General features: G+C 37.8%; 1 long non-coding RNA gene across 13 annotated transcripts in view; it reads left to right on the forward strand.

Annotated features, from left to right (window-relative positions):
• The first annotated feature begins 1,333 nt into the window (after positions 1 to 1,333).
• LOC109252505 (uncharacterized) overlaps positions 1,334 to 21,271 on the forward strand; it is a 278,187-nt gene continuing 258,249 nt past the window's right edge. For all 13 annotated transcript variants that reach the window (XR_008422862.1, XR_002074050.2, XR_002074049.2 and 10 more), the window contains exons 1-2: positions 1,334 to 1,522; positions 8,690 to 8,738. This is a non-coding gene — a long non-coding RNA (uncharacterized LOC109252505). The remainder of the gene's footprint in view (positions 1,523 to 8,689; positions 8,739 to 21,271) is intronic.

Below are 21,271 nucleotides of genomic sequence, written 5' to 3' on the forward strand. Positions count from 1 at the left end.
GGCACAATTCCCAACCCCCCTCCACCCCCCCACCCCCGCCACTCCTCCTCCCTCCCCACCAGCTGTGTTCCTAACTACCTGTGTGACTTCAGGCCAGTGACCATCCCTCCAAGCTTTGGTTCTTTTCTCTATGTAATGGGGATGCCTGTAGCTCCCTCTCTCACTGTAGTGTGAGGATTAAGAAGATAATGAATGGAAAGTGCTTAGCATGGTATCTGGCACACAGCAGGTAAATATCAGTAAATATCAGTTGTTATTGTTGTTGCGATTAGCTGTATGAGCTTTTCATGGGAGGGACCGTGTCTTATGCATCTATACCAGAAGCCCAACATGTGTAACTGCCATGCGTAGCCCAGGCATGACTGTAGACTTGAACTGAGATTCTCGTGCTGCTGATGCTGGATGATAGACAAAGAAAAAGAAGCTATGGGAGAAAGGAATTCAGGCTTTGTAATTATTCGGCCATGTGCTTCAAATTTGGGTATAAAAAAGCAACAGTGGGGCGCCTGGGTGGCCCAGTCGGTTAAGCGCCTGACTTCGGCTCAGGTCACGATTTCACCGTTCGTGGGTTCGAGCCCGGCGTTGGGCCCTGTGTTGACCGTTGAGAGCCTGGAGCCTGCTTTAGATTCTGTGTCTCCCTCTCTCTCTAACCCCTCCCTCACTCGTGCTCTGTCCCTCTCTGTCTCTCAAAGACTAAATAAACGTTAAAAAAAATTTTTTTAAATGTAATAGTGAAAGAATTTGTTCTAAATATCTCCTACGCTGGATTTAATCATTTGAATTGAGCCATTGGCAACAATATTCCAGGGAAATAAGGATGAACAGGTGCAATAAAAAGTGATCTTTCCTATTGTTACGCTACAAATGGACACATTCCCTGGGAAAACGTCTCACCTAAAATTGCTTTCATAGGTGCAACTCCTTGCAACCTTTTTATAATTTCTGTAATGGGGAAAAAACGATTTAAATCATGCTACTATGAATTAATTCAAAAACAGATAATGAATAACATTACTTGGCTTCTGCAATGACACAAGGCATGGAATAATAAACTACGTTACAGTGAGACCCTCTTCGTCCTAGATCTTGTGGAGCTGTTCATCAGAAGGTCAGTAGCAATGCTATTTCTATTGGAGAATTTTCATTTACAAAATTAACATATTTGAAAAATGACTTTCAATAATGACACAAAGCATAAATATAAAAATCTGTACACGCTATAGCTCGTATAAAACATTTTTTTGGCATCAATTATTGTTGTAATTTAGGCTGAAAAATGCCAGCTATTTTGCTGCTGTGCTGAAGTCCTCTTTTTTGAGCCCACAATGAACCTGTAATACTTATGGAAAGAGTTACCATAGCAACCTATATTGATGTCACAAGCTCAGGCTTCTGACTTCATTGCATAATGCGGTAGCAAGTGGATTTGCAGCAGAAACACCCTGCTAAAGAACAAGTATCTTGGTTCCCAGCAAAGAGGACAAAGGAAAACAGCAAGTTATAGGGAGTTGAATGCTGGATTGTGAGTCAGATTGTCTGAGTTCTTATTTTAAACCTGCTTCTCACTTGTTGCCTTGTTTTGAGTAATCGTGTTTACGTGTGTGCACTGAGGTTTGAAGCAAGAAATCTCCTATCTCTGGGATAGACATAGAAGAGAAAACTCAGTATTTAATGTTTTAGCATTTGGGGGACATCTTAATAAGGCTAAAACACCCTAAAAATAACTTGGAAAGCAAGGAATTACTAATGTCTTGTAGTAGGTAACTGGCTAGCTCACAAAGATAAAGAGAGTACTTTGGAAAAAAAGCATAGAGCTAGGGTTTTTGATTTTGATTTTTTGAAACAGTAATGGGTAAAGGGTATGATTGATGTCCTAATCTTAACTTTAATAAGAATGTGGAGAACTCTTACATAAATATGTCATATTACATAGCTGTATCTATTTAAGGATGTTTTGATATGTCTCAGAGAAGAGAAAGGTTAATCTGTATCTGTTAGTGGGTATGATGCTGCTCATGTTTACACTGTGTACATTAAATCATAAATGTTTATTTTATCATGCAAATGTTTACCCTCATTAGAAAACAATTAAATAAGTGAAGTGGCTTTGATAATTTAAAATAAAATTAAAAAAAATTAATGATATCCTTTTTTAGACAGGCCTACTCTTTCCTTTGGAACCCTATAACCTGTCCATTATGTCAATTGGTCTAGGTTTTTATTATATAGTAAATTTCAGAATTGAGCTTCTTTTGGTATTTGAAAAGGCATTTAAACTAATAAACTTCCTCACCAGAAACTAAGGTGAAAACATGGTGCAGCTTTTCATTTTATCTAAGGTAACAAGCTAGAACATTTTGATAGAACTATGGCCCTTCCCACCCCCTCTTTCCATATGTTTCAAAATCATTCCAAAATATCAGCGAAGATTTAATATGCTAAAAAACTTCATTAGCTAAATTCCCTGTTAAATAACCCTTAGAAAGAAATGAGTAATTTTTCAGGTCTTAGAAAAATTTTAAGTTACTGTTGAAAAAGGTAGAGCAAGGTAGAAGCTGTGGCCATGTTTTTGATAAGTACTTAATTGCATCTGAACTCCTTACTATCTCACTGCACAAGTCATTTGTGTGAGTCATAAAATCTTGCAAAATCTTTCAAAAACTAGAATTTGCTGTACAGTGTTTCATGGAATATCTAAGAGTAAAAATTAGTTTTTTCATTATAGGCATTATGTTTATCCAACTAGCTAATGTGTTTTTTTCCTATACTAGGCAAAAGACTTTTCGTGTGTTTGTGTGAATTTAATTCAGCAGATTTTTATTAACTTTATTACCATGAGAAGGTCCTGAATATACGTAGTAAAATTTTATAAAAAAAAAATCATACATTCTTCATTTTTTTTCATCTTCAGCAAAGAGAGGAATCAGTAAAAATGGTTGTTTCCTTTCTGAATTCTACTTTGTTCCTTGCTCTAAATTCTACCATTTCAAAGTACAACTCCTTTAAATAACAGAGACTAAACATTGCTGAAAGTTACATCAAGAAATCACACCTATAGAAGGAGCTATAGCTATTTTGTTTTGTTTTGTGATCACAGTGATGTCCAATAGATTTAAATAACTTGCCCAAAGTTAACTGGTGGAAGAATACATACCTCAACTAAGGATCGTTCTACCACTATCAGGTGGTACTATCAAAGTGTCCACTATCAAAGTGTCCTGATCCTGCCTGATGGCTTTTATCCAGAGTCATCTCCCTTTTAGATAGTCTGATATATAGTCCTTTTCTTCTTATTTTTTCTTAATTTCTTGGTTTTATTTTTTCCCCTAAAAAATCTCACTAGAGATTATAGAAAAATTTATTAGTCTTTTCAAAGAGCCAACTTTTGGCTTTACTTATTGCTCTCATGTATCTTCTACTGTGTAACAATCTACCCTCAAAACATACTGGTTTAAAACAACTACTATTTCATTATCTCATGATTTTGTGGGTTAAGAATTCAGGTAGGGTCATTCTTTTGCTTCTTGTGGTATTGACTAAGCTTACGGGGTGGTATTTGGTTGGTGGTTGGCGTGGTCTGGAGAGTCTAGGATTGCTTCACTCAGGTGCCTGATGCCTGAGCAAGGAAACCTAGAAGGCTAAGCTTAGATGGGTTTCTCCCTGTAACCACGTAACACAGGGCTTCTCTACATGGCCTTTCCAATGGAGTTTTGAGACTTCTTACATTGCAATTTGGGACTCTAAGAATGTACAGGAAAATGGGAAGTAGAAATGGCAAGTTTTCTTAAAGTCTAGACCTAGAACTGGCAAAATGTCACTCTGCCATACTTTTAGAGCAGTCATAGAACAAAGATTCAAGGGGAAGGGAAATAGATCTCTCCTGTCAAAGGAAAGAGTGTCAAAGAGTTGGAGCTATCTTTATTCTATCGCATTGATCCTGTGTTGTATTTTAGTCTTCTATTTCAACAATCTATTATTTTCTTTGTATCTTCCATCTGTTTTATTTGTTTATATTGTATCATTCACTCTCCCCCCCCTTCTTAGGTTGGATGTTTAAATCATTCTTTTTCATCATTTCCTCGTCTAATATAAGCCCTGAAGGGTAAATTTTTTTTCCAATTACAGCTTTCATTGTATTTCAAAGTTTTAGCTATATTGTTATTTTGCTCATTGTTCAGTTTTTTCCCAGTGTTCCATTATCATTTCTTTTGTGATCTATGAGTTATTTGGAAGTGTGGTTTTAAAATTTCAATCCTATAGGGTCTTAATATTAATAATGTATCTACTTGGGACTTAAAAGACATTCATCAAATACAATGGATTATCCTTTTTTGGATCCTGACTTGAACAAACTTAAGAAAACATATGAGATAATCGAGGGAAATTTGAACACTGACTGGATATTTGGGGAATTTTTATATATTAAAAATATATATCATGGTAGTATAGTGATGTTAAAAGTGTCCTTTTTAAATAGACTTAGAAATATTTATGGAATGAATTTACTTCAGAAAAATTCAGATGGGAGTGGGCATATAGATGATAAAAGATTGACTATGAGTTAGATAACTGATGAAGATAACTGAAGGATACAAGCATTCCATATCCGCGTGTGTGAACTTTTTCATAAGTTGTCAAAAGTTTACCTTATAATAATTTCTCATTTAGTTGCATTGTGGCTAGAGAATTAGAGTATATTGAGTATATATATGAATTATATATTCAAATATACATATACACAAAAATACAAAGATTATATATATTCTTTCTATACAATGTAGCGAATATATTGCACACACACACACACACACACACACACACACACACACATAATGAGCTTATTTTATGGACTGATGTATTAAATTTTGTGTACTTGAGAAGTAAATATGGAATATCTTTCTTTCTTTCTCTCTCTGTTTATCTATATATATCCATTAAATCAAGGTTGGCAATCCAAAGATTTTTTTTTAGTTTTTTTAAATAGATTTTTAAAAGATTTTTAATAGATTTGCATAGATTTTTTTTCCTCCTAAAATTATGGATAATTGAGAAATAATTGAGAAATTTAGAAATCCATTAAATCATGGTTGGTAGTCCAAAGAATTTTTTAGGTTATTTTAAATAGATTTTAAAAATATTTTTTATAGATTCATATAGATTTTTCCTGCTTAAACTATGGATAATTGAGAAACGTGTATTTCATCCTCACATTATTATGATGATTTGTCAATTTCTCTCTGTAGTTCTTGAATGTTTTGCAGTATGTAGTTTGAGATAGGTTCGTAATACATATCTAAGTGTTAAATCTTATTGGTAATTTGAAATTTAATCTTCACACAGTATCACCTCTTCTTCCTGATAGTTTTTTATTTACCTTCAAGACTATTTTTTTGATATTAATATAACTCTCCCAGCTTTCTTTTGGCTATTATTTTGTGGATATCTCTCTCAATCATGTTTTGCTTTCATATTTTAGGTTATGTCTTTCATAAGAGCATATAATTGAATTTTTGTTTACCTATCCCTAAAATTTCTGTTTTTAATTGGAAAATTTGGCCTATATACATAAATATTGTGATTAGTGATAATATTTATTTATTTCTATGATCTTAATTTGTACTTTCTGTTTGTCCATTTTTTTTCTATGCTTCTTTCCTTCTTTCTTTCTTAGCCTTTGTATCATGTCATTCATACTATCTGGACATACTCCTTTCTTCAATCCTCTGTTGGCTGATTTGAATTGTGCTTGGTATTTCCCCTAATCTGACCTGTCATGCACCATATTTTATAGAAACTGTTAAATTTTCCATCTTTTAAGGGAAAATTTCCAGATATTCTAACATAGATAAATGTTTTAGCTTTAAAATTTTTGGTTACTTCAGAAGGTTTAGGATAGAGTTGCTGAACAGATGGGATATAACAGTATTCTTTAAACTAGAAGTCCTTGGGGCCTGGATGGCTCAGTCAGTTGAACATCTGACTTTGGCTCAGGTCATGATCTCATGGTTCATGATTTCAAGCCCTGCATCGGGCTCTCAGCTGTCAGCACCGAGCTTTCTTTGGATCTATGTTCCCCTCTCTCTCTGCCCCTCCCCACCCTACTCTCTCTCAAAAAATAAGTAAAAACATGACAAAAAATAAACTGGAAGTCCTTAAACTGCATTTGAGGAATAAGGCCTGAGCATGAAATTCTAGTGAATAATAGAATAAAAAATGAAGCTGAACTTAATGTTTATGGATTGATGATGCATGGAGCCACTTAATGTTACAGTTATCAAAAGAGTAAAAGTTATCAAACTTTTCTCCTAGAAGAGAAGGTGACCTGATGAGAGCTGTTGGAGAAGATGGCAATTGTGAATAATAGGTACTGAGTTAGGAGGACCTGATCTCCGGGAAGCCAGGTTAGGAGCCCTTTTTTAATTAATCAGAGATGATGGCCAAAGGGCTGAATGAAGATGTGAACTAGGGTCTGGAAATGAAAGCTATTCTCTGACTTAAGCATCGGTAGTTATGTAAGAAGAAGTTGACGGAAAGAGAAGGAAGCAACATGGCAGTGATAATTGCTACTGAACTGAGCAATTAGAGCATCATGGCTTCCTGCTACCTTCTCTGTTTATATCATAATCTGCTGCTACTAGCTTCATCCCTTATTTTTTTTATTTCAGAGTTCCCTAGAGAGGAATTCAACTTGTTCGGCTTCTTTTCGCACCAGGTCTAGAGTCTTGCTTGCTGGCTTAGTTAGTGGATGAGCAGCCTTTGTGGTGGGTGTGCACTGGTACGGAATCGTCCCCTGAAAAGTGGGGAGGATTATCTGATACAGACATCACCATATCCCCCGAGCAGGGACTGTGATCTGAGCAGGTCTCTTAGTCTCAGCACCCCAGAAAGCAGAGTCTGACCTAAGAATTTATGTGACTTTTTATCAAGGCAGGCAGGAATGAGTGTAAAAGAAATCTTATGGTAGGGACAGAGGGAAAGCTGGCCAGAGGGTGTGTTGCTGAACTATTAGCACTGATGTAGCTTGCTTCGTGTTATAGGGGTGTCCTGTGTAAGGCCATATCAACTGCATCTCAGAGAGATCATCATAGAGACTTGAGAAAGAGGAAGGACTTATCTTATTTGTTGTTGTTGGCCATTGGTTGAAAGTTTGCTCTATTAGGACTTAACTCCCCTGAAGTTCCAGACTGCACAGTTGTGGGCCTTTTAACAAGACCGCTCACACCTCAGTGTCGGTAAGGAAGTTCTGGGTTGGTGAGAAATGCCCGGTTTGGTGCGGTCTTAAAGTAAGGTACTGTCATGTTCTGCCTGAATGAGATCATTCCCAACTCAAGCAGGCCTGGTTACTGAAGCAGTGGTTGAAACAAAATACGCATGAAGTAGAGAGATTGTGAATTGGTATGTAGGAGGTGGTGGATACAGAAGACAATGATGGACAAGCTAGTTAAGGGGGTGAGGATGGGCCAGGGGCGGAGGACACAAAGGCACTTTCATATCCCAAAGTCTTAAACAGAATAATTCAAATAAAGCCCAATAAGTATTTAATGAGCCTCTACTCTTTGCAAGAAACTGAATTTATATCCCCCAAAATGGGGTGCCTGGGTGGCTCAGTCGGTTAAGCATCTGACTTCGGCCCGGGTCGCGATCTCACGGTTCCTGAGATCAAGCCCCACGTCAGGCTCCGTGCCGACAGCTCTGAGCCTGGAGCCTGCTTCAGATTCTATGTCTTCCCCTCTCTCGGCCCCTCCCCAGCTCATGCTCACACTCTGTCTCTGTCAAAAGTAAATAAACTTAAAAAAAACTTTTATATCCCTGAAAGTAAGCAAGAAGCTTTATCATCAAGTGGAGGAAATAGATGTATATACATGTGAAATACAAGACACCATGTGTTAATATCATCCTCTATGATAAACATGCAGAAGAGGAGTACAGTGGAGGCAGCGGTGAATTTTGCTGGCAGGAGTAACAGAGTCTTTGTAGAAAGTTCCATGTGGCTTTAACGATTAAAGTTAAAATTTTGATAAACATGTGAGGGCTATTTCCTTATAGCAACTGTATCTCTGCATCTGTATTTTATTAAAATGACACCCTTACATTTTAGATATTTCACACTGAAAATAGAAATGAGAAATTAAAAATTTGAAAACAATTTATTTTTCCTTTATCCGGAAGTGAATAGTACTTTTTTTCATGTTTCCTCACAACGCCTGTGGGTTTATTTTAAAAATGATTTGCCAGAATCTTTACATAGTTTCTTGAAATGGAATTAATATTAAAAATTGCCTTCTGTGTTCCTTGTCTTTCTCCCTCCATGTAGAGAATGAAGGAGTGAACAGGTGAAGAGCTGAAGAATGGGGGCTGCAGGAAAACAAAATACAGATCTTGAGATGGATTAGAAAGATTAGGTATTTTGAGTTTTCTGGAACAAAATCTGATGCTGCTGCCAGGGAACACTTTCCTGGTCTGAACTTGTTTTCCCAAAGAAATGAAATAAGGTTGAAGAGATGTTGTAAATGGGGCAGACAGAACCCAGGCAGTGAAAGAGAGCTAGACACAGGAATGGAGAGCTATGACTCTGAGGCTAGCCTAACTGTAACAGTGACTAGATTGTTCATCCTGACCAACCTTTGTCTTTTTTTTTTTTTAATTTTAATTCCAGTGTTGTTAACATACAGTGTTCTATTTATTTTAGGTGTACAATATGGTGATTCAAGTCTATTCCTTACTCAGTGCTCATCATGGTAAGTGTACTCTTGATCCCCTTCACCTATTTTATCCATCCTCCACCCGCCTCCCCTCTGGTCTCCATCAGTTTGTTCCCTGTATTTAAGAATCTGGGTATTTTTGTCTTTTTTTTCATTTGTTTATTTGTTTGAGTGAAATCCGATGGTATTTATCTTTCTCTGACATATTCTGCTTACTATTTTACTCTCTATATCCATCCATGTTGTTGCAAAAGGCAACATTTAATTCTTTTTATACCTGAGTAATATTCCATTATATATATTATATATATGTCTTTATCCCTTCGTGTATATCTATCCCTTCATATATTGATGGACACTTGGGGTGCTTCTATTGTTAACGGAATTGGCTATTGTTAATAATGGCTATTGTTAATAATGCTGTGATAAATGTAGGGGTGCATATAACTTTTCAAATTAGTATTTTCATATTCTTTGGGTAAATACCAAAGTAGTGGAATTACTGGGTCATATGATAATTCTAGTTTTAATGTTTTGAGTAACCACTCTAATTTTTTCTGCAGTGGCTGCACCAATTTGCATTCTCATCAACAGTGTATGAGGGTTTCTTTTTCTTCACATCCTCACCGACACTTGTTGTTTCTTACGTTTTTGATTTTAACCATTCTGACAGGTTGAGGTGGTATTGTGGTTTGATTTACATTTCTCTGATGATTAATGATGTTGAGAATCTTTCCATATGTCTGTCGGCCATCTGGATGACTTCTTTGGAGAAATGTTTGTTTGTGTCTTCTATCCATTTTTCAATGGGATTTTGTTTTGTTTTGTTTTTTCTTGGTGTTGAGTTGTATAAGTTCTTTATATAGTTGGGGTACTAACCCCTTATTGGATGTATCATTTGAAAATACCTTCTCCCATTCAGTAGGTTGCCTTTTAATTTCCTTTGCTGTTCCTTTTAATTTCCTTCACTTTGATGTAGTCCCAATAATTAATTTTTGCTTTTATTTCCTTGTCTTAGGAGGCTTACCTAGAAAAATGTTGCTACAGCTGATGTCAGAGAAAATACTGCCCATTCTCTCTTCTAGGATTTTTATGGTTTCAGGTCTCGCATTGAGGTCTTGAATCCATTTTGAGTTAATTTTTCTGTATGGTGTAAGAAAGTGGTCCAGTTTCATTTTTTTTTTTTTTTTACATGTAGTTGTCCAGTGTTCCCAACACTGTTTGTTGAAGAGACTTTTTCCCATTACGTATTTTCTTACCTCCCTTGTCAAAGATTAATTGACCATATAATCACGGGTTTATTTCTGGACTCTCCATTCTGTTCTATTGATCTATGTGTCTGTTTTTGTTCCAGTATCATGTTGTTTTAATTACTACAGCTTTGGAGTGTATCTTGAAATCTGGGATTGTGATACCTCCAGTTTTATTCTTCTTTTTCAAGATTGCTTTGGGTATTTGGGATTTTTTTTGTAGTTCCATACAAATTTTAGGATTATTTGTTCTAGTTCTGTGAAAAATGCTTTTGGTATTTTGATAGGAATTTCATTAAATGTGTAGATTTCTTTGGATAGTATGGATATTTTAACAATATTTGTTCTTCCAATCCATGAGCATGAACTATCTTTCCATTTGTTTGTGTCATTTTCAATTTCTTTCAGCAATGTTTACAGTTTTTGAAGTACAAGTCTTTCACCTCCTTGGTTAGGTTTATTCCTAGATATTTTAATATTTTTGGTGCAGTTATAAGTGGGATTGTTTTCTTAATTTCCCTTTCTGCTATTTCATTATTAGTGTATAAAATGTAATGAATTTCTTTATATTGATTTTGTATCCTGCAACCTTACTGAATTCATTTATCAGTTCTAGCCATTTTTTTTTTTTTGGTGGAGTCTAGGGTTTTCTCTATATAGTATGATGTCATCTGCAAATAGTGAAAATTTTACTTCTTCCTTATCAATTTGGATGCCTTTTATTTGTGTGTGTGTGTGTGTGTGTGTGTGTGTGTGTGTGCTGTCGCTAAGATTTCCAGTACTATGTTGAATACAACTGGCGAGAGTGGACATCCTTGTCCTCTTTCTGACCTTAGGAGAAAAGTTCTCAGGATTTTTTGCCAATGGCCATGATGTTAGTTGTGGTTTCTTTATATATGGCCCTTATTACATTGATGTATGTTCCCTTTAAACCCACACTGAGGGTTTTTTATCATGAATGGATGTTGTACTTTGTCAAATTATTTTTTCTGCATCTATTTAATCTATGTTCATCAGAGATATTGGCCTGTTTTAGTTCTCTTTTTCAGTGGTATCTTTATCTAGTTTTGGTATCAGGGTAATGCTGGCCTCATAGAATGAGTTTGGAAGCTTTCCTTCCTCTTTTAATTTTATTGCAATAGTTTGAGAAGAATGGGGAATAGCTCTTCTTTAAATGTTTGGAAGAATTCACCTGTGAACTCATCTGGTCCTAGACTTTTGTTTGTTGGGAGTTTTTTGATTACTGATTCAATTTCATTGCTGGTTATCTGTCCATTCAAATTTTTCTATTTCTTCCTGGTTCAGTTTTGGGAAATTATATGTTTCTAGGAATTTTTCTATTTCTTCTAGGTTGCACAATTTGTTGGCATATAATTTTTCATAATATGTTCTTAAAATCCTTTGTATTTCTGTGGTATCAGTAGTTACTTCTCCTCTTTCATTTCTGATTTTGTTGGAGTCCTCTCTCTCTCTCTCTCTCTCTCTCTCTCTTTTGGTGAGTCTGACTAAAAGTTTATCAATTTTGTTGATATTTTCAAAGAACAGCTCCTGGTTTCATTATTCTATTGTGTTTTTTTGTTTGTTTGTTTCTATTTCACTTATTTCTGTAACCTTTATTATTTATTCTGTAACCTTTATTATTTCCTTCCTTCTACTGATTTTGGGTTTTGTTTATTCTTTTTCTACATCCTTTAAATATAAGTTTAGGTTGTTTATTTGAGAGGTTTTTTTTTTTTTTTTTGCTTCTTGACATAGGTGTGTATTGCCATAAACTTGCCTCTTAAAACCCATTTTGCTGTATCCCAAAGATTTTGTACCATTGTGCTATCATTTTCATTTGTATCCATGTATTTTTTGATTTCCTCTTTGATTTCTTGGTTGCCCTAGTCATCTTTTAGTAGCATTTTATCCTCCATGTATTTGTGTTCTGTCTAGCTTTTTACTTGGGGTGACCAAGCTTTGTCTTAATTCCTAAAGTGTGGAGATGTCTCTCTCTCTTTTTTTTTCCTTTAGGGGAGAATTATTAGCCCTCATTTGTGGCCTGGCTAGTAGGGTTTACCATTGACTACAACATCATTTCAGTATCACAAAAATAAAATGTGTAATATCATGCTCACATTTGATTAAAGCATATTTAACATATGTAAATGTCATATTGCTTTGCAAAATAAAGACATACTAAAATAAATATATAAATAGTGTAGGCTATTCTACCAGTTATCCCACTCAATTTGTGCATAGAGATGGGAATCTGCCTTTTCACCTGTTGGCCTCAGTTCCACTTACCTCCTATGGATTATGAGAATCGTGCTAATTGGAATATGAATCTACTATCAGAATCTATGTCTATAAAGATGTTTTTGAGATGACATGGCTCTCAAACTCAAGCCAGCTTGTTCACCTGGGCTAAGCTAAAGAATCAGCAATCTGTCCCAATAATGAATGGAAAATGACCTATGCCCGACTTCTTGAAGGACTATTCCAATACCAGACCTTACTAACAGATTTTCATGGGTAAATTTGATCAAGTGATATTTTCACTTTTAATTCTGACTTTAGAACCAAGATGTAACTTGTGTAGAGTATGGCGTTTTCAGATATGAGAAAGACTAAATGTTGGAACAGCTTAAGAAGAAAGGGTTTGTGGCAATATTGAGCCAATGTTATCATAAATTGCCTTAGCCTTACTTTTTCAGCAGTAGGAAAGGTGAGCAGATCTACTAAGAGGGGAAGGCACCATGGTTGTCTGAGGATCAAAAACTTTTAAGTGGAGGCATTCTCTGCTTTCCCTTCTAGTTAGCTCCTCATTTCTAGAGCTTAGATCTTGCTCAGACTTCATTTTTTTGGTCCAGGTGCTTTAGAGCGCCAACCATGTTCTAGGCATTGGACTAAATGCTTTGTATAGTTTTATCTCATTAAAAATTTGTAACATATCAAGAATTATTATTATTCCCCATTTACAAATAAGAAAACTGATGCTATGAAGCCTAGGTTATTTATTCAGCTAGTAGGTGAAGGAGGTAGGGTGGGATATGGATAAGTCTAACTGTAAAGCCTACGTCCTCTTTTCAGTATACAATATCCTCTTCTTTAAGCTTCAAATGCTCTAGCTTTATTAGGACATTCGTAGGGGTGACTTGGGTGCCCTTTGAAGGACTTTGTGAGTTCATTTCCTTTCACCCCTATGTAAGAAGTCTTTCCTGAGTTTCTGTGAATTATAAGGGTGAACCACTTTGTGTAGCATGGCCCAAAGACATTACATGGTTGTGCCAGAAAGGAGGCTGTGTCCTGCCATAGTGGCTCAGCTACACTTTCTCTGATATCTGTTTGGACTTCATCAAAATCTTTTGTCTTGTGATTCTGGTGGCATTTGGGTAAAGCTTATATATGAAAGTGAATGGTTTAGTTTTCCTGATGGAAAGTTTAATTCAGCTCTCCAGCATGTTGCTTTTAGCTTGTTTGTAGATATAATCGTTTACTTAATGAGGATGCATCCTCCCTTTCAGAGTACAGACTTTAAAATGAATTTCCATAGATTTACATAAATTCCCTGGGGACCACTATCATGTGAGCAAAGAAAGAATTGCCCAGCTGTGTTCTGATTTAATGGAATTATGAAGCTTTAGGGTGTGGGCTCTGAAAAAGATATCTAGGGGAAATAGTCACTCAAATTGTTGGAGAAATAAACCGTTAAATGAATTTGCTCTCACTCAGATTGGAGATGATTTTAGAAGCCAGCATCAGCCAAAGTTTTAAACAACTCATTTTAGGAAAAGTTGGTAAAAATGCTGTACATTTCAGAAATCACCTTTTATTTCTGAGAATGAGTGTTAATATTATATGACAACAGATTTTGCGTAGAGCATTTTTATTTTAAATGTGTTTAAAATGGAGAGAGTTAGCAAATGCTCTATATCTCATGCTGTCACCTCAAAATAACAGCATCTTTAGGTACACTTACTTTTAAATCTAATGTGGGTCCCCAATGTTATCTGGGCCAGAGTTTATTAATGGTGGTCTGTATGTCTTTCACACCCCAATTCCTTCCTCAGTGATATGAAAAGATCTAAGAAGGTTTCAGCTTTTGGAGCTCAGAGATTTTGCCTTCTAACTTACTTTGAATCTTTCTTTATTTTTTATTCTTTTTATTTTTTTAATGTTTATTTTTAAGAGAGAGAGAGAGCGAGCGAGCAGGGAAGGGACAGAGAGAGAGGGAGACACAGAATCTGAAGCAGGCTCCAGGCTCTGAGCTGTCAGCACAGAGCCCAATGTGGCTCTCGAACCCACAAACCACGAGATCATGACCTGAGCCGAAGTCAGATGTTTGACTGAGCCGCCGAGGGGCCCCTGAATCTTTCTTTAAATGGTGATGTCCCAATTACATTGTACTCTGTGATTGGTTCTATAGGTTGGTTACAATAACATAACAGCAATGGGAAGATTTCATAATTCTCTTGGCCTTGGAGTATAGCCATGTGAATTAAGTCCTTTTCAAGATAATACCTCAGCATTAGCCAGGAGTCTACAAATATATATCTTTGGTTCAAAGAGGCTTACTCAAGAGTATGAATGGATTGATATTAATTTATATTCTGTGTTGGAAAAACAACCACTGATATGAGTCCATAAGGTTCGTCCTTGTGTATGAAAACATAAATTAGTCAATAAGTATTTAGCAATGTATAGAAAATGCTTGAAGGTGGATGCTAAAAAGGAAGAAATATTTGTCCATGGCATTGGTATTTTTTAGCATCTATACAAAGAAACAATAATAATAACTAACATGTCTTGTGCACTTATTATGCTCCAGGATTTTCTTTTTGTCATCTGTCATAAACTTCGCAATAACCTATGACTTAGGCCCTCTGATTATCCCATTTTACAGATAAGAAAACAGAAAGCTAAATCATTTGCCCCATAGCTAGTATGGGGTAGCTAGGGTGGCAAATATGGCACATTGGCCCTGGAAGGTAGGATCTTTTTTCTCAAATTCCTGTATGTATTTTTAGAAGTTTTTTAAATGTTTGTTCATTTTTGAGAGAGAGAGAGAGAGAGAGAGAGCAAGTGGGGGAGAGGCAGAAAGAGAGGGAGACTCAGAATCCAAAGCAGGCTCCAGGCTCTGAGCTGTCAGCACAATCTGCCGAGGGGCTCGAACCCATGAACCGTGAGATCGTGATCGGAGCCAAAGTTGGACACTCAACCGACTGAGCCACCCAGGTGCCCCTCCTGTAGATACTTTATTGTGGTTAAATGTACATATACAACATGGGCGTTATAAACACGGGCGTTCAAATATCTGTTTGAGTGCCTACTTTCAAGTCTTTGGGTATATACCAGAAGTGGAATTGCTACAACCTATGAAATTCAATGTTTAATTTCTTGAGGAATTGTATACTGTTTTCTATAGTGGCTGCACCATTTTAAACTTCCCCTGGCAGTGTACAAGGGTCGCAATTTTCTACCTTCTTGCTAACATTTTTTTTCTAATAGCCATTCTGATAGTATCTCATTGTGGTTTTGATTGTCATTTCCCTAGTGATTAGTGTTGTTGAGCATATTTTCATGTGCTTATTGGCTCACTTGTAAATCCTCTCTGGAAATATGTCTCTATATATCCTTTGTTCATTTTTAAATAGAGTTGTTTTGTTGTGTTTTGAGCCATTGAAGTTCTTCATATATTCTGGATATTACTCCCTCATCAGATAATGCCTTCCACTATCTTCATAGTATCCTTTACATTCTTGCCTGTGTTCAGAGTCTATGCTCTTAACCACTACACTGAAGTATATAACCAAGGTTGTGACATTGCTACCACCATATCCCCTTATGATGAAATAAAGATAAGAGGCTGTGTTGTCAGGGGATGCATGAAGAAAGCAGTGAGACCTCGCACATTCTAGATGTGTTTAGTGCATATTTCTTGATGAGTCTGTTTTTGCATAATGATTGAAAAAAACGAGTCAGCTGTGTCGCATCCTCCCATTCTTTGCCATGTATTTCTTGGCCATTCACAAGAAGAGGGGAGCAATGGGAAAGGGGGGTGTGTGACTGGCTGTGAATGGAAGATACATCTGCCAATCTTTTAGCTTTAGATACATTGCCAGGACGTTTTCTTTTCTTTTCCTTTTTTTAAAGGTCACTTATTTTGAGAGGGAGGGAGGGAGAGAGAGAGAGAGAGAGAAAGAGAACATGAGTGGGGGAGAGGCAGAGAGAGAAAGGGAGAGAGAGAATCCCAATCAGGCACTGCACTGTCAGGGCAGGGCCAGATGTGGGGCTCAAGCCCATGAACTGTGAGATCGTGACCTGAGCCAACACCAAGAGTCAGACGCTTAACTGATTGAGCCACCCACATGCCCCACCAGGGTGTTTTCTGGCAGAAGTTTGATTTAACCTGACTTAAAGAGGTGAAACAAAACCTCTCTTCACTCTCATTCACTGCCTACATCTAGAAACTCACTTTTCCTTGGAGCTTAACAGAGGGAGGAAGGAAAAGAGAGAACAATCCTCTCTCTCGCCTCTTCTTCTTTGCCTGAGGTGGAATTAAACTCTATCTTCCTGGGTGTTGCTGATTACTGGGGTGGAGGAACCGGGCACAGCATCGAGACCACATTGTGTTCCTTCGTCTGAAGGTATTGTAAGTGTGACTCAGGTTTCAGTTAGAGCTCTTTGCTTCTAACTGCATACCCCCCCTCCCTTTGTCTCTAGTTTTTGGATTTTGGATGCATGTAAAATACAGTGTTTTCTTCCCCATACTGTTTGTGAATTATTAAGTCTATGCCTCAGGCTCAGAGAGGGCCATTGGATACTCGAACAATAACAACCTGTAAAGTAGAAATTAAGAAAAGTCCCTCTTCTTCCCATCCCAGTATATAAATAAGCCTGAGGCACTCACTTTGGAGTCACATGTTTGGCTTGAGGCTCTTAACATTCTATCTGTTTAGAGGAATCATCAAAAGAGCTTGCACACCTGATGGTTATGGTGTAAGAGCTGTCAGGAAGTTTGCAGTCAGAAGAGCCTTTTGTAAGGCTCTCTGGAAGCCTGCGTGGTATGGTAATGGCTTCCTCCTCCTGCAATGGTTGGTTAATAGGGTCAAGAGAAGATTGTGGTGAAAATGGGAGAGCAGAGGGATGGACTTCAGGACCCTCCTGACGGCGTTCCAGGGGATGACTTCACTCCCAGCGGAGAGACTGCAGGCCAGGTCTCAAGGCTCGCTGTGAGTATCATGTGTCCTGCATCTTCAGACTCCAGAGATTTTTCTCTCACCTTCCAGGGCTCCGCAGCTTGGCCTCAGTCCTCTTATACACGGGAGCCATGGGAGTCTCTGCTCTACATCAAAGACCAAGAAAAAAGAGTCACTTTAGGGGCCCCTGGGGGGCTCAGTTGGTTAAGCTTCTGACTCTTGATTTCGGCTCAGGTCATGATCTCACAGTTTGTGGGTTCAAGGCCTGCGTCGGCTCCACACCTGCTTGAGATTCTCTCTCTCCCTCTCTGACTGCCCCTCCTCCTCTCACGCTCTCTGTCTTTCTCAAAAAGAATCCTAAAAACGGAGTCATTTTACAGACAATTTTCATATTATTCATTTTGTTTATCTTATACCGTGTGCCGGATGCCTACGTATTTCGTTAAATTCTGATAACGACCCTGAGACAGATTTTATTATTCCCTTCTGCTATTGAGGAACCGGAGTCTGTAGATGGGAAGTGAATTCACTTGTGACATTGTGTGGAAGGCAAAGCTCCCAGTCTGAGTAGGTCTTCTTGACTCTACAGCCTGTCTTCCTTCCTGGGCTTCTTTTACTGACCGTTGACCTTCCTTCCTTTTAAACTCTCATTTTCGATTCCAGGAAACAAAGGGGGGGGGGGGGAAGGGATGCTTTGCATGAATTTTGTTAACTGAAATTAGCATCAATTATCACCTCTTAGAAATGAGTGCTGCTGTTTCTCGGTGTTTCAGAATGACATCATCAGGCCGGATGCCACCCAAAAGTGAGTCGGTGGTCCTGTTCTCATGATACAGGAAATCTAGTACATGCCCCATTTGGTCTGTCATCTCGTCCACTAGCACAGCTTACTAAAGAGGGGTTAGAGGCAGTTTCCACGCTGCTTATGGAAACCGTTGGCGGAAAGAACTGTTGCACAGGTGGAGATAATGTCATTCAGCTGCCACGAGTGCAATTTACAAGACAGAATTGCTCCTCTTCGCGCTGTGGCCAATGGCAGAGCCCAAGCTTCTCATTTCATGGCAGAAACTACTTCCAGACATAAGTTTTTCTTTCTGCAGCTCAGTTGTTGGCTTATTCTTACTTGTTTTTATCAGCATAATGCTTTTTGTTGTGGTGTCAGTTTCCTCACATGGTTATTCTCCTGCCAAGTGCAGTAATCAAAGTGAATTAAAAGCATTATTTATTGATTTTTTTAGAGAGAATGGGTTTATTGTGCTTTATTTATTCTTAAATAGGCTAATTTGATCCAAAAACCCTATTAGAGTTAATAGTGCCACTGGTAAATATAATTTACCCAATAATCTAGAAAAGGTTGTTATTTTCCTAAATAGAGCATAAATGTTACAGTTCTAATCATTTTCACATGATGCTCAAAAAAAAAAAAAAAAAAAAAACGGCAAGCAAAGATTCAAGTTTGCCTTTTGAAAAGCATAGCAGAGGCACTTGGCAGCTTCTTAGGCATCGGTTTTTCTCGAAAAAAAACTACACTTAGGTAGCACGTGTTCCACTTAGTAGCTATTGTCATAATCGATTACTGGATATAAAAAGGATGACCATACGAATTTCTCAGAGGGTCAGTACGTAACTGGAGGTGTGGCAGAGAGCGTGTTTTCATGCTGTATTTCTAAGGCTGGTGCTTAAGGGTTGGGAGAGAGCTCTTCATCATTATCAATACAATAATAATAGCAAATCTATAGCATCCTGTGGTAGTAGGCACTACTATGAGCAATTTTCATGTAACAATTCATTTGAACCTTAGGGTTACCCTGGGAAGTAGTAACTATTATCACCCCCATTTTACAAGTGAGGATGCAAGAAAGTGAAAGTGAAGCACAGAGAGTGAAGTAACTTGCTTCAGATTACACAAGTGAGTGGGAGAACCAGAGTACATATCCAAATACCTGACCCTAGAGTTTGTGATCTGAACCACTGCCCTCTATGGCAACATTTATTGAGGTCATACTATATGTCGTGCATTATGCTAGGCACTGATACTGGAGAGAGAAAAATTCCTCAGGGGATAAACAGTCGGGCACACATAGGCACAAATCTCTCTTCTTCCCATCTTTAGAGGTCATTTAGAAAAAAATTAATTCTAGGGGTGCCTGGGTGGCTCAGTGGGTTAAGCATCCCACTCTTGACTTTGGTCAGGTCATGATCATAGGGTTCATGAGGTCGAGCCCTGCGTCGGGCTCTGTGCAGACAGAGACAGTGCAGAGCCTGCTTGGGATTCTCTACCCATCTCCCCGCCCCCCCCCCCCCCCCCCCGATTGCACTCTCTCTTTCTCTCAAATAAACAATAAACAAATTTTAATTCTTGTATAATTAACATAGTGTTATATTAGTTTCAGGTGTACGATATAGTGATGTGACAATTCTACACGTAGTGCTTATCATGATAAGTGTACTCTTAATCCCCTTCCCCTCTTTTACCCATCCCCCTATCCACCTCCCCTCTGCTAACCACCAGTTTGCTCTTTAGAGTTGAGTCTGTTTTTTGGTTTGTCTCATTTTTATTTCTTCATTTGTTATGTTTCTTAAATTCCACATATGAGTAAAATGATATGGTATTTATCTTTCTCTGACCGACCTCTTTCATTTAGCATTATACTCTACATCTACCCATGTTGCTAATGGCAAGATCTCATTCTTTTTTTATGGCTGAATAATATTCCATGGTATATACATACACCATTTCTTTACACATTTATCTGTCAGTGGACACTTGGGCTGATTCCATAATTTGGCCGTTATAAATAATGCTGGAATAAACATAGCACGTATATCTTTTCAAATTAGTGTTTTGTATTCTTTGGGTAAATAGTAGTAGAACTCCTGGATCATATGGTAATTCTATTTTTAATTTTTTGAGGACCCTCCATACTGTTTTCCACAGTGGCTGCACCAGTTTGCATTCCCACCAGTAGTGCATGAGGATTTCCTTTTCTCCACGTCCTCACCAACACTTGTTATTTCTTGTATTTGTGGTTTTAGCCATTCTCATAGATGTGGGGTGGTATCTCATTGTCATTTTGACTTGAATTTCCCTGATTGTGAGTGATGTTGAACATCTTTCCATGTGTCTGTTGGCTATCTGGATGTCTTCTTTGGAGAAATGTCTATTCATGTTGTCTGCCCATTTTTTAATTGGATTATTTGTGGTTTTTTTTGGTGTTGAGGTGTGTAAACTCTACATGTTTTGGTTACTACATTTATTTATTTATTTATTTATTTATTTATTTATTTATTTAAAAAGCTCATCTATTTTGAGAGACAGAGACAGTGTGGGGGGAGGGGTAGAGAAAGAGGGAGAGAGAATCCCAAGTAGGAATTCAGCACAGAGCCAAGGACATGGGGCACAGTCTCCCAAACCATGAGATCATGACCTGAGCAGAAATCAAGAGTTGGATACTTAACTGACAGAGCCACCCAGGGGCCTCTTGAGGTCACCTTTGAAGTTTCAAATAGCTGGGAAAGATTTTCCCCATTGCCAATGATTTGTGTAGCCATTAACAAAGAAGGGCTGCTCTCCATGGTGGAAGTGGCACAGTGATGCCCTTAGAGTTAGGACAAAGCATAACAATAACTGTACCAATGACCTTTTATTGAGTGCTTCCATAAAGTAGGCAATTGTGCTAGATGCCGAGAGAGACTCGTGGAACACTCAAAACTGTAAGCGCTAGGTCTAATTTGAATGGATCACTACTCCCAACCTCACCTCTGTGTTTTTTGCTTTGGGGACAGTCCTGTGCTTATTCTTCAGCAGCATTCTTGCCTTGTGCCTGGAGTCACAGGGGAGTGAAGGATATTCCCTTGTTGGTTTCATGGTGTTAGCTGTGCGACACCTCTCCTCACGCATAACCCAGAAATCACACCCGAAACTCAAGCTAGTCTGTTTTTACAGATTTTTTTTGGCGGGGGGGGGGGAAGTCAGCCAATTTCCACACTCCCCTGATCCTGTTATTTTCATTATCACACTTCCCTGCATTTCCTAGTTTCAATTAGGACTGAAAACAACGTACCGAAATTGCATGAGCGTCTCTGTTCAGAGTGCTTCCCTCTCCTCGGAGGGGAGGCAGCCTGTCCTCTCCCCAAG

This window comes from Panthera pardus, unplaced genomic scaffold (genome assembly GCF_024362965.1).
Source record: "Panthera pardus isolate Hobbes unplaced genomic scaffold, ASM2436296v1 HiC_scaffold_17, whole genome shotgun sequence".
In the NCBI taxonomy this organism is placed as follows: Eukaryota; Metazoa; Chordata; class Mammalia; order Carnivora; family Felidae; genus Panthera; species Panthera pardus.